The 11714-nt window shown below is 42.7% G+C and overlaps 1 non-coding gene across 1 annotated transcript; it reads right to left on the bottom strand.

Moving 5' to 3' along the window:
• Positions 1-2792: 2792 nt before the first annotated feature.
• LOC122646950 lies at positions 2793-2898 on the bottom strand. Its single transcript, XR_006330751.1, has one exon. It is a non-coding gene; the product is annotated as a small nucleolar RNA R71 (small nucleolar RNA).
• Positions 2899-11714: the final 8816 nt, after the last annotated feature.

Below are 11714 nucleotides of genomic sequence, written 5' to 3'. Positions count from 1 at the left end.
GATTATAATAGAAGCTAGGGTTTATGGGATCGATTAGGTTAGATGGGGGGAAGAAGAAGAGAAGGATAACTTACAGAAACTGTAAACATTTACTGGATTTGCAGATCTGCAACAACAGTAACTTGAAGAAGCTTGATTAAAGAAAAAGGACCTCCCGATCTACAAGATGCAAGGAGTCACCGGAGTCCACCAACCCTCACCCTTGATATGACTCACAAGGGCTCCTTGATATTACCCACAAGGAACACTCTCAAAGAGCAAGCAGCAGCATTCATGGCAGCAGCATGAAGAAATGATTTTTTTTTAAAGTATACTAGGTGGGGGAGCCTCTCCCACGATCTCTTATTAAATAAGTGGCCAAAGGCCTAAATCCTAGAACTATTACAACTTAATCTCCATCCAAAATCGTGGAGAGGTACAATTAAGTGTTTTAAAACAATTCAAAAAGTATAAAAAGACTCAATTGACCCTAATGATTTAAAAACAACTTAAACTACTTAAAATAAAAGAAGATTTCTTACTAGCCAATAGGTTCACTTCACTTAATTAGACCAATTGAACCAATTGGATGCAACCAATTTAAACCGGTTCAATTAAAAACACAAAATAAAAACTAAGTATGAAACTAAAATAAACTAAGCTAAAGCTCCTACTAAAACCCTAGGCTTAGGGTGGCTTCTTCAATTCGAGGAGGTTAGGATCTACATCAACTCTCCCCAACTTAGAAACATTCATCTCCGATGAATGGGTGAAATCCATGCAACACTCTGGCAACTTGGGGCTGAGCTTGTTGACATCATGAGTGGGAGTCCAAGTACTATGCTTGTGTGAACAAACTCATCCACGAACCTTGTGATGAGGAGGAGGAAGCAACATGTGGGCAGCAACTGCAACACTTCCTTGGCAGAATTCTGTTGAGGTCAGAACAGTGGGAATATGGTCTTCAAGTCGAGGAGCCTTCTCTTCGAAGAACCAAGGGGGCATCACAAAATCAATGTGTTCAACCTCCATAGGGTCTTCAATGTTGATAACCTTCTCATTGAGCTCTACTTCTTCAAGAACATCAACTTGCTTGTCATTGTCTCCCTGTGAAATGCTCCCAATTACCTCGTCACAATCAACCACATCATCCATGGGAATTGGAGCAATCGTATGGACACCTCGAGCCCCACCATCTATATCTTCAAGGTAATGTTCTAAGTCGTCATCACTATCAGGGGGTAGTGCATATATACCTTACTTATTGTTCCCTTCAGGGGTTTCCTCTGCCTTGGCAGCCACATTAACAGGTCTATGCTTTTGTGGGCAATCTTTGGCATAGTGCTCAATTGCTCATTGCAGTGGAAACACTTGTGGGGTTCATTGCTGTCTATGGGAGCTTTACCTTTATGATCGGCACGGGAAGGGGCTGTAGGGCGGGGATGAACTACCAACAGAGTAGCCTGATCGAGTAGGACAAACAACAGAGTTTCCAGCTCGATTGTGATCACTAGTAGTAGTCTTGAATGCTGAAAAAGTTATGTTGGTACCTTCAATGGAGGAATCAAATCTTCTATTTCCAACCAATAATTCTATAGCCTTCAATGCCTTCTCGAAATAATCCTTAATGTCCAAAACGTCAACAACTCCAATAGCTTTAATAATGTCTGATCTCAATCCCAACCGAAATCGAGATAGCATCTGAGTATTACTTTCCCTGGTGTCAATACGAGAAGAAAGAGCATCGAATTGCTGCATGTACTCAACTACAGTCATAGTCCCTTGTCATAGGGAGTTAAGTTGATCTTGCATCTGGGCTCTGTAATGTCTGGGCAAGTATTTCTCTTTCAAATCATACTTCATATCTTCCCAATTAGTAGGTGCATTACCTTCACGTTTCATATCTCTCTCTGTCTTTTGCCACCATTCTCGAGCAGGGCCAATCAGTTTGGTACGTGCCAATCTCATCTTTCGATCTTCAGGCCAGTCATACCCATCAAAATTATCATCCAAGGCAGCAAGCCAATCATAGAACACTTGTGGATCACCATGATACTCCTTTAACTCAAATTGAAGAAGCCGCCCAAAGCCTAGGGTTTTAGTAAGAGCCTTACCTTAGTTTATTTTAGTTCCATACTTAGTTTTTGAGTCTTTTTATACTTTTTGAATTGTTTTAAAACACTTAATTGTACCTCTCCACAATTTTGGATGGAGATTAAGTTGTAATAGTTATAGGATTTAGGCCTTTGGCCTCTTATTTAATAAGAGAACGTGGGAGAGGCTCCCCCACCTATTATACTTTACAAAAACATCGCTTCTTTATGCTACTGCTTGCTCTTTGAGAGTGTTCCTTATGGGTAATATCAAGGAGCCCTTGTGAGTCATATTAAGGGTGAGGGCTGGTGGACTCCGGCGACTCCTTGCATCTTGTAGATCGGGAGGTCCTTTTTCTTCAATCAAGCTTCTTCAAGCTACTGTTGTTGAAGATCTACAAATCCAGTAAGTGTTTACAGTTTTTGCAAGTTATCCTTCTCTTCTTCTTCCCCTCATCTAACCTAATCGATCCCATAAACCCTAGCTTCTTTTATAATCAGTTCAACCCTACAAACATCTGGATGAATTTTTAGAGATATGCTCAGTTGTTAAAATCCAGAATTTTTCTAAAGATGCTCTGAGGTTGATCTTGTTCCCATATTCCCTAAAGGATAAAGCCAAACAATGGCTCAATTCCTTCGATGCTGTAGTGATCACTACTTGGGCGCAGATGCAACAAGAGTTTCTGAAAAAGTATTTCCCCATAGGTCAGACCAATCAGATTAGGCGAGCCATCACTAGCTTTTCGCAAATTGATGGTGAGCAATTTCATGAGACCTGGGAAAGACTTAAGGACCTGATTAGAAAGTGTCCCCATCATGTTGTACCTAAGTGGCAGTTAGTTCAATGCTTTTATGATGGACTGACTGATAGACATAGATAGATGGTGGATGCTTCTTGTGGAGGTACATTCATGCATAAGAGTGAGAATGAGGCTTGGCAATTGTTTGAGACCCTTAGTGTGAATTCATTGAATCATATGTCGGCCTCTAGGACTAAAATTCCCATGACTAGACCCCAAAGAAAAGGTGAACTCTATGAGGTAGTCAATCTTTGGCCATAAACACCAAAGTGGGCATGCTCTCTCAGAAGTTTGATCGTTTGTTATCTATAGGGCAAATTCCTAGGCCAACAAATTCTCCTCAAACCTTTCAGGATGTGTGCACTCTTTACGTTGATCCTTCTCATTATATGAGTGAGTGTCCCTTAGCTGGGCAATTCCCTGAATATATTCAAGAATAAGCCCAGGTTGCATAGAGTTTCTCTAAACCGGGTAATGATCCATTCTCTAATACCTATAACCCTAGCTGGAGGAACCACCCAAACTTTGGTTGGAAACAACCTAATGGATTTCAGGCTCCACCTTATAGGCAGAATTTTTCCAATCAATAGAATGACTATGAGAGCCACAACAACCACTTCCTCCCTGCCTATGAGTTCATCATTAGAGGAAAAGGTGATGCGTGCCTTGAATGGGTTGGACCAGAACACACAGCTCTTACACTCTCTTACTCAATCCCTCACTAAGTTAGAAACTCAGTTGGGTCAGTTAGCTGATGCCGTAAGTAGAAGAGAGGAAGGTCAACTACCAAGTCAAGTGGTAGGTAATCCTAGCAGTCAGCCTAGCAACAAAATTTTCCATGCGTAAGCTAAGGCAGTTATGACTTTAAGGAGTGGCCGTTAGGTAGGAACCCCCGAACAGAGTTCCCCTATAGAGAATTCAGACAAAGAGGTGAGTCTAGAACCTAGTCCTAAAGCTTCCCAAGCTTCCAAGGACCATTAGATTGAACAAGTTGGGGAGGGTAACAACCCTGATGTTTACATGCCTAGAGCCCCTTTTCCCTCTTATTTAGAATCTCCATCTTCTTCTGCATTTGGCAAGAAGGGTGCAAGAATGGAAGAGATGATGGAATTGTTCAAACAAGTCCAAATCAACCTCCCCCTTCCAGATTCCATCAAGCAAGTTCCAGCTTATGCTAAGTTCTTAAAGGACTTATGCACTCAAAAGCGTAAGCTGAAGACCCACATTCCTAAGACTATCAATCTTACTGAGCAGGTTAGTGTAGTCCTGTCTAATCAACTCCCCCCTAAGCTTAAAGATCCAGGAGCCCCTCTTATATCTTACACCATTGGCAACCTTGCCATTGAGCGAGCGCTTCTTGATCTAGGGGCGAGTGTTTTACTTGGCTCAATTTATGATCATTTTGGGTTTGGAGAATTGAAGCCTACATAGGTTATTCTCCAACTTGCTGACCGTTCCATTAAAGTGCCTAGAGGTTTCATTGAGGATGTGTTGGTTAAAGTAGATGATCTCTATTTTCCTATAGATTTCCTAGTCCTTGACATGGAAACAAAAACTAATAGAAAACCACAGTCGATTATCTTAGGACGTCCATTCTTCGCTATTGCCAATGCTTGCATCAACTATAGATCAGGTGCAATGAATATTTCTTTTGGTAATAAGAAGCTCTGATGAACATCTTTAGTGCTTCTTTAGGGCCCCAACATGAGGAAGAGTGCTTCTCCGTTGATGTTATAGATGAGGTACTATCAAAGTGCACACTAGTGATGTTAGAAGATGACCCATTGTACCAGTGTCTGACCTTCTTTGGAGGTGATGATTTTGATATTGATGCATATACTACTGAGGTCAATGCATTATTAAATGTCCTTACTTCTTCGGACTGTCCTTCGTGGACAGTCAAGTATGAGTCACTTCCTCCCTAGGTTGAGAAGCCACCATTGAGTTCTATTGAGTCCCCACCAGTGTTGGAATTGAAACCATTGCCTGATTCATTGAAATATACTTTCTTGGGATCGAATGAGACACTACCTGTCATCATTACTTCCAACTTGACATCTGATCAAGAAAGCAAACTGTTGGGTGTTCTCAAAGAATATAAAGCTACCATCGGGTGGTCCGTGGCTGATTTGAAAGGTATTAGCCCATCAATTTGTATGCATCGTATCTACTATGATGATGGGGCTAAACCTTTCTGGGATGCACAAAGGAGATTGAATCCTAACATGTGCAAAGTTGTCAAGAAAGAGGTGGTAAAATGGTTAGATGCAGGCATTATTTACCCCATCTCTGACAACAAATGGGTGAGTCTTACTCAGGTTGTGCCTAAGAAATTGAGCATCACCGTCGTTGAGAATGACTAGGGTGATAAGGTCCCTACTCGTATAACCACAGGTTGACGGGTATGCATTGATTATAGGAAATTGAACACTGTCACCCACAAAGATCATTTCCCTCTCCCTTTCATAGACCAAATACTTGAGAAATTAGCATGCCAAAGCCATTACTGTTTCTTAGATGGCTATTCAAGTTATAATCAGGAGTCTGTATGTCACACCCCAAACCACCCCCTAGGAGGATTGGGTAGGTGACCCGAATTGTATAACGGCAATCCGCCAAATCCCACAGATCTAGAAGCAGTGCTTATATTCACGGAACCACATTCATTCACTTTACCAAGGGCAAGATCAAAGTGTCGTAGATAAACTACAATTTCAATAAATAAAGGAAGCATAGTGATACGGGGAAATGATGATAATATATACATAAAAAAGATTGTTTTGTTACATTTCCCACCCACCCACAAAGTAGAAAACAAAGCTGACAGAACCAAAGCTACAACTACTATATACACATATATATACAGGGTGAGCATACTCAACCCCCAAAAAAAAAGAAAAAAGAAAAAGAAAGAACTACAATAGTACCACAGTCAGCACGGGGAAGAACTCCTGACAACTCAAAAAGGATTCCCCAAAACAAAAAGCATAAAAAATACTCCTCAACGGTCTTCATCAATGACCACCGAGAAAGTATGTAGGATCGGTATGACCTCCATCGGGGTCCACACCAACATCATCGTAACAACCAGGACTCTCCTCCTCGAGATGACCCTCCATGCCACAGTGGCATCGATCTACAAAATCATCTAAGAAAACATTGTATAACAGAGTGTGAGCCCCACCGAGCTCGTGAGCAAATAACATCAATTATGCATGCACATGCAATCATAATTCACAATTCAAATGATCCTACATGATGTGCAAGTCCAATTTATTATTAGCCACCTAACAATACAACTAAGTCAGGTTAGTGCTACTACAATCCCCAATACGTGTATCCCTGGTGTGGGCTTCTAACCCCTTCCCGCGATACACCCATTGAGTTGTCGGAGAGGACCAGTCAGCTCCCGCATCAATCACCAAGGTCAGCCCGACCAGCCCTCTGTGATTAACCTATAGGGCATTCCATTTCTTTCCTCTTTTCTTTTCTTTTCTGCCTTATAGCCCGGCATATAGCTCAATATCACCATTCTGGTGTTCTTTCTTTGCTTTTCATTAACCATTCTAGTGTTCTTTCTTTTCTTTTCATTTCTTTTCTCATATTCATATGGTCACCCTCACAGGCATCCAACACCTAAACCCCTGTTGGCAAGGGTGCGTAGCACTGGTGATGAAACTCTAGCCCCATGTCTATATGGCATCGTATGAGTCGGGTGGTGTCAACCGCATCCCATTCTATGGGCTACCACAGGCCTCATCTCCAAGCCGACTACGGTATCTAGTCTAACAATCACAATCATCATATAAGAATTCACAGTGTTGATCAACAGACAGTCGTTTATGCAGTGATTTGAGTAGTTTGAACAGAAATAAATAACACAACATATATTATTCAAGTTTTATTAGCCGGCATAGTATCATAATTACACATGTATGCATAATAGAATTATTCACTCACCTGAGTTTGGTTCTAGATACTCGATTGCAAACTCAGTTCCAACAGCAGTCTGGTTGTTAACCTCGAGCGCGGGATCAACTCCTAGATATAAATAAAAAATTATCATATTAAGTTTTTAATCTATCATTGGTACTCCTAGGGTTAACCTAGCTTACTGGGTTGACCTGGTACTTGATTGGTACTTATTTGGAATCACTGGGCCTTACACTGGGCCTTAGGTCATGTCCCGGTGCATCGCCCAGTGTCACTGGCACAAGGGTAAAATGGTCATTTTCATTAGCTGTACCTGACCCTAGGTCAAATCAAGTCCACAGTGCTATCCACAGCTTGCCTGTGCTGTAGGACCAAGCACAGCAGGGTTTCCTTCACCTACGGGACCCACTAGGGTTCCAAAATGTCTTCTAATTAAGAACAGATGTGGGGAAGGGCTTTTTGGTCATTTTCCAACCTCCCACAGTGTCCAAAAGCCAAAGGGTGAGATTCCCCAAAGTTAGATCAGCAATAAAACAACTTTCCCTTCACTAGGCGATGGCTCTTGGTGATGTCTGCATCGCTCAGAGGCTGCAATCGACATTTGGGCTGAGTTCCCAAGGTTGGGCCCACAGGGCTAAGGTCAGACTTGATCCTCTGCATGTCAGGGGGGTTAGGTAGCCCCTGGGATGACCTTCAATTTGATCCTAATGGATCCCCCACTGGGCCCACCATCAGGCTGCCAATGGTTGCCTAGATAACCCAGTGAATAGTATTACAAGGTTTTTCTCAATCTTGGAATTCAATTCTAGCCACATGCAAGGCTGGAAATGGATGCAAAACAGGGTTTCATGGCTGTGATTACCTAGGGTTAGGTCTGTACAACCCTAGCTTGCACCCAGGGTTCCAAATCACAAGGTAATAGGGCAATTTGGCAGTGCAACTGTGCACAGTCAGTTTTGATTCCCATAAACAGCATATCTGCCCACTAAAATCACTCATAGGTCACAGATCTTCCATGCACAAGGCTAGCATGGCTGATCTGGGCAAACCCTAGCTGTTCAAGGCTGCCCAGGGAGTAGAAATACATCCAACACAGAGAAGAGATGAGGACAGTAGCATACATGTTTATACCTGAGATGGCTGAGAGAGAGCTCGGTTCCAGCTGTGATGGGTGGCAGTACCTCCCCCTTCCTTCTTCTTCCTTCTCCTTTTTCTCCTTTCTTCCCTCTCTTCTCTCCCACGGCTTTCAGATCTATCAAGGGCTCTAAAATGAGCCCAAGACCTTCCTATTTATAGGCCCAACCCTCACTGAGGCTTGTTTGCCTAGGAAGGCCTCTTTTGAAAATCAGTTTTTAAACTGATTCTGACTAATTCTGGGCACACTGGTGGGGTCCATAGTGAACCAAGAGTATGAGGTGGTCCCTCAGACTTCCCTCTATCCATGGAGGGTGCCCATGTCCACATTGGGTGGTCCCCATAATTAAAATCCAATAAAAAATTCAGAAACACCCACTGGGCGATGTCTCTGGGCCTTGCTGCATTGCCCAGTGCCATCGCCCAGAGAATTCCAGCAAGCTGAAATTCAATGGGCTTGCACAGGGGTTTGACCCTTTATCAGGGTATTGTCCCCATATGACCCGTAGGAGATTTTACATACTTTAACAGAGGTGGGTCCCATCATTATAAGGAGGAGAGAGATTACCTGGGATCCAAACCATATATCATGCAATGAGCTGTACATTTGCAGGGGTCTGCTGTCCACCTACAGACAGGCATGTAGGATGATCCACACAGGGTTTCTTCATCAATCCAAGTCACTGGGGTGATGCTCCACAGTGATCCTGGTTGCTTGATCAGGGTTTCTTGTCCTTCAATCAAAATTTCCAGTCAGCTAGGGGCAGGGTTTGACATTTCTCCCCACCTTATAAAAATTTTGTCCTCGAAATTTGCTTACCTTGTACTTCGAAGAGTTGAGGATATTTTTCTTCCATTTCATCCTCACGTTCCCAGGAAGCTTCTTCCATTGGATTATTTCCCCATCGAACTTTCACAAAGGCGACTGTGCGGCTACGGAGGTTATGCTCCTTTCTGTCCAGTATCTCCATGGGTTGTTCTTCATAGTCATATCCACATCCAACTGTTCAGGTTCAGTTGATAAAACATGTGTCGGGTTGTTAACATACTTTCTCAACATTGACACATGGAAAACATCGTGGACGCCTGACAAAGATGGTGGTAACGTCAGTTGGTATGCTACGGGTCCAACTTTATTAAGTATTTCATAAGGGCCAATCAATCTTGGGCTCAATTTGCCTTTCTTGTTAAATCGTAGAAATCCTTTAGTTGGAGATACTCGAAGGAATACTTTTTCTCCAACTTCAAACTCAATATCTTTCCTTCGGTTATCCGCATAACTTTTCTGTCTTGGCTGGGCTGCCTTGATTTTCTCTCTTATAACATCCACCTTATCGTAGGTCGCTTGTATCATCTCAGGTCCGAGATATTTCCGCTCGCCAACTTCATCCCAATATAACGAAGTTCTACATTTCCGTCCATACAATGCTTCGAACGGTGCCATGCCAATGGTGGAGTGGTAACTATTATTGTATGCAAATTCCATCAAAAGTATGTGAGCATCCCAACTGTCATTCATTTCTAGAACACAGGCTCGGAGCATGTCCTCTAGAGTCTGAATGGTTCTTTCTGATTGTCCGATCGTCTGCGGATGGAAAGCTGTGCTAAGATTTAATTGAGAACCCAATGCCTTTTGTAAACTTCTCCAAAATCTTGAGGTGAACCGAGGATCTCTGTCAGACACAATACTGACAGGCACGCCGTGTAACCGAACTATGTTTTCGATATATGTATGGCAAGCTTCTCCATTGGGTAACTTATCTTGATCGGTATGAAGTGTGCCACCTTTGTTAGTCCATCTACAATCACTCAAATTGCATTCATGCCTTTCTTGGTGTTGGGTAGATTTGTCACAAAATCCATAGTGATTCTTTCCCACTTCCACTCAGGTATAGGAAGTGACTGCAACAATCCATACGGCCAGTGTCTCTCTGCTTTTATCTGTTGATAGGTGAGGCACTTGGACACATATATTGCTATGGTCTCCTTCATTCCCATCCACTAGTAATACTTCTTCAAATCTTTGTACATCTTTATACTTTCGGGGTGGATTGTGTAGGTTGAGTTGTGCGCCTCTTTAAGAATTCGGTCTTGGACGTTAAAGTCATCAGGCACGCACAGTCTATCTCTAAACTTTAATGCACCATCTTGGGCCAAGGAAATATCCGGGTCCTTATGGACACCTTGTTGAACTTCCCAAATTATCTTAGCCAGCTCGGGGTCCAATGGTTGCTTCGTAATTATTTCCTCTCATATCGACCGATGTAGGTCCATAGCTGCTAATTGCATAGTCGTTCCTTCAATCACGAGTTTCAAATCAAATTTCTAAGCTTCTTCTACCAGTTGTTCACTTACGACTAAGGATGCGAGGGTTACAGTCTGAGATTTCCTGCTTAATGCATCTGCAACAACGTTGGCCTTACCAGGGTGGTACTGGATTTCACAATCGTAGTCTTTCACCAATTCTAACCATCGCCTCTGTCTCATATTCAGCTCCTTTTGGGTGAAGAAATACTTCAGACTTTTGTGATCGCTGAAGATCTCGCTCTTTTCACCATATAGGTAATGCCACCATATTTTTAACACGAAAACTATCGCTGCCAACTCTAAGTCTTGAGTGGGGTAGTTCTTCTCGTGTTCCTTCAATTTTCTGGAGGCGTAGGTGACAACTTTTCCTTTCTGCATCAAGACGCCACCCAATCCTGTCCTAGATGCGTCTGTATATACCACCATTCCTCCGGTACCGTCTGGAATGGTCAGGACCGGAGCTGTTATCAAACGGTTCTTCAATTCTAGAAAACTTTTCTCACATGCTTCATTCCATTCAAATTTGGTTCCTTTCCTTGTAAGTTTTGTCATTGGTGCTGAAATCCGTGAGAAATTCTCAATAAATCGTCGGTAATATCTGACCAGTCCTAAGAAACTTCGAATCTCAGTAGCATTCTTCGGGGTTTCCCATTCAAGAACCGCTTTCACCTTGCTTGGGTCTACTTTGATGCCGTCTTTGGTGATGATGTGTCCCCGAAATCCAATTTGGTGAAGCCAAAATTCACATTTTCTGAATTTGGCAAAAAACAGGTGTTCTCGCAATCGCTGCAACACGAAAGTAAGGTGTCGCGCGTGTTCTTCCTCATCCTTAGAGTATACCAGGATGTCGTCAATGAATACTATGACGAATTTATCTAGCATGTCATGGAATACTCTATTCATCATGTCCATGAATGCTGCAGGGGCGTTGGTTAATCCGAACGACAAAACCAGAAATTCGTAATGCACGTATCAAGTTCAGAACGCTGTCTTATGGATATCATCGTTCTTGATCTTCAATTGATGGTATCCCGACCCAAGATCGATTTTGGAGAAAACTTGTGCTCCTTGTAACTGATTGAATAGGTCATCGATACGTGGCGACGGATATCGATTCTTGATCGTCAGCTTATTCAACTCGCGGTAGTCGATACACAGCCGCATACTACCACCTTTCTTCTTAACAAACAGCACGTGTGCTCCCCAGGGTGATACGCTGGGTCGTATAAATCCTTTCTTCAACAGGTCCTGAAGTTGAACCTGCAACTCTTTCAGTTCAATTGGAGCCATTCTGTATGGTGCCTTGGATACCGGTGCTGCACCAGGAATCAAATCAATCATGAATTCTATATCGCGGTCAGGCGGTAACTGCGTCAGATCTTCTGGAAAGACATCAGGAAATTCTCTGATGACTTCCGGTTCCTCCAATGATTTTATCTTTGCCTCCGTGTCTATTACTGTGGCC

This window comes from Telopea speciosissima, chromosome 11 (genome assembly GCF_018873765.1).
Source record: "Telopea speciosissima isolate NSW1024214 ecotype Mountain lineage chromosome 11, Tspe_v1, whole genome shotgun sequence".
Lineage (NCBI taxonomy): Eukaryota > Viridiplantae > Streptophyta > Magnoliopsida > Proteales > Proteaceae > Telopea > Telopea speciosissima.
The sequence above is the reverse complement of the archived record's forward strand: the minus strand, read 5'-3'. Positions and strand labels throughout refer to the sequence as shown.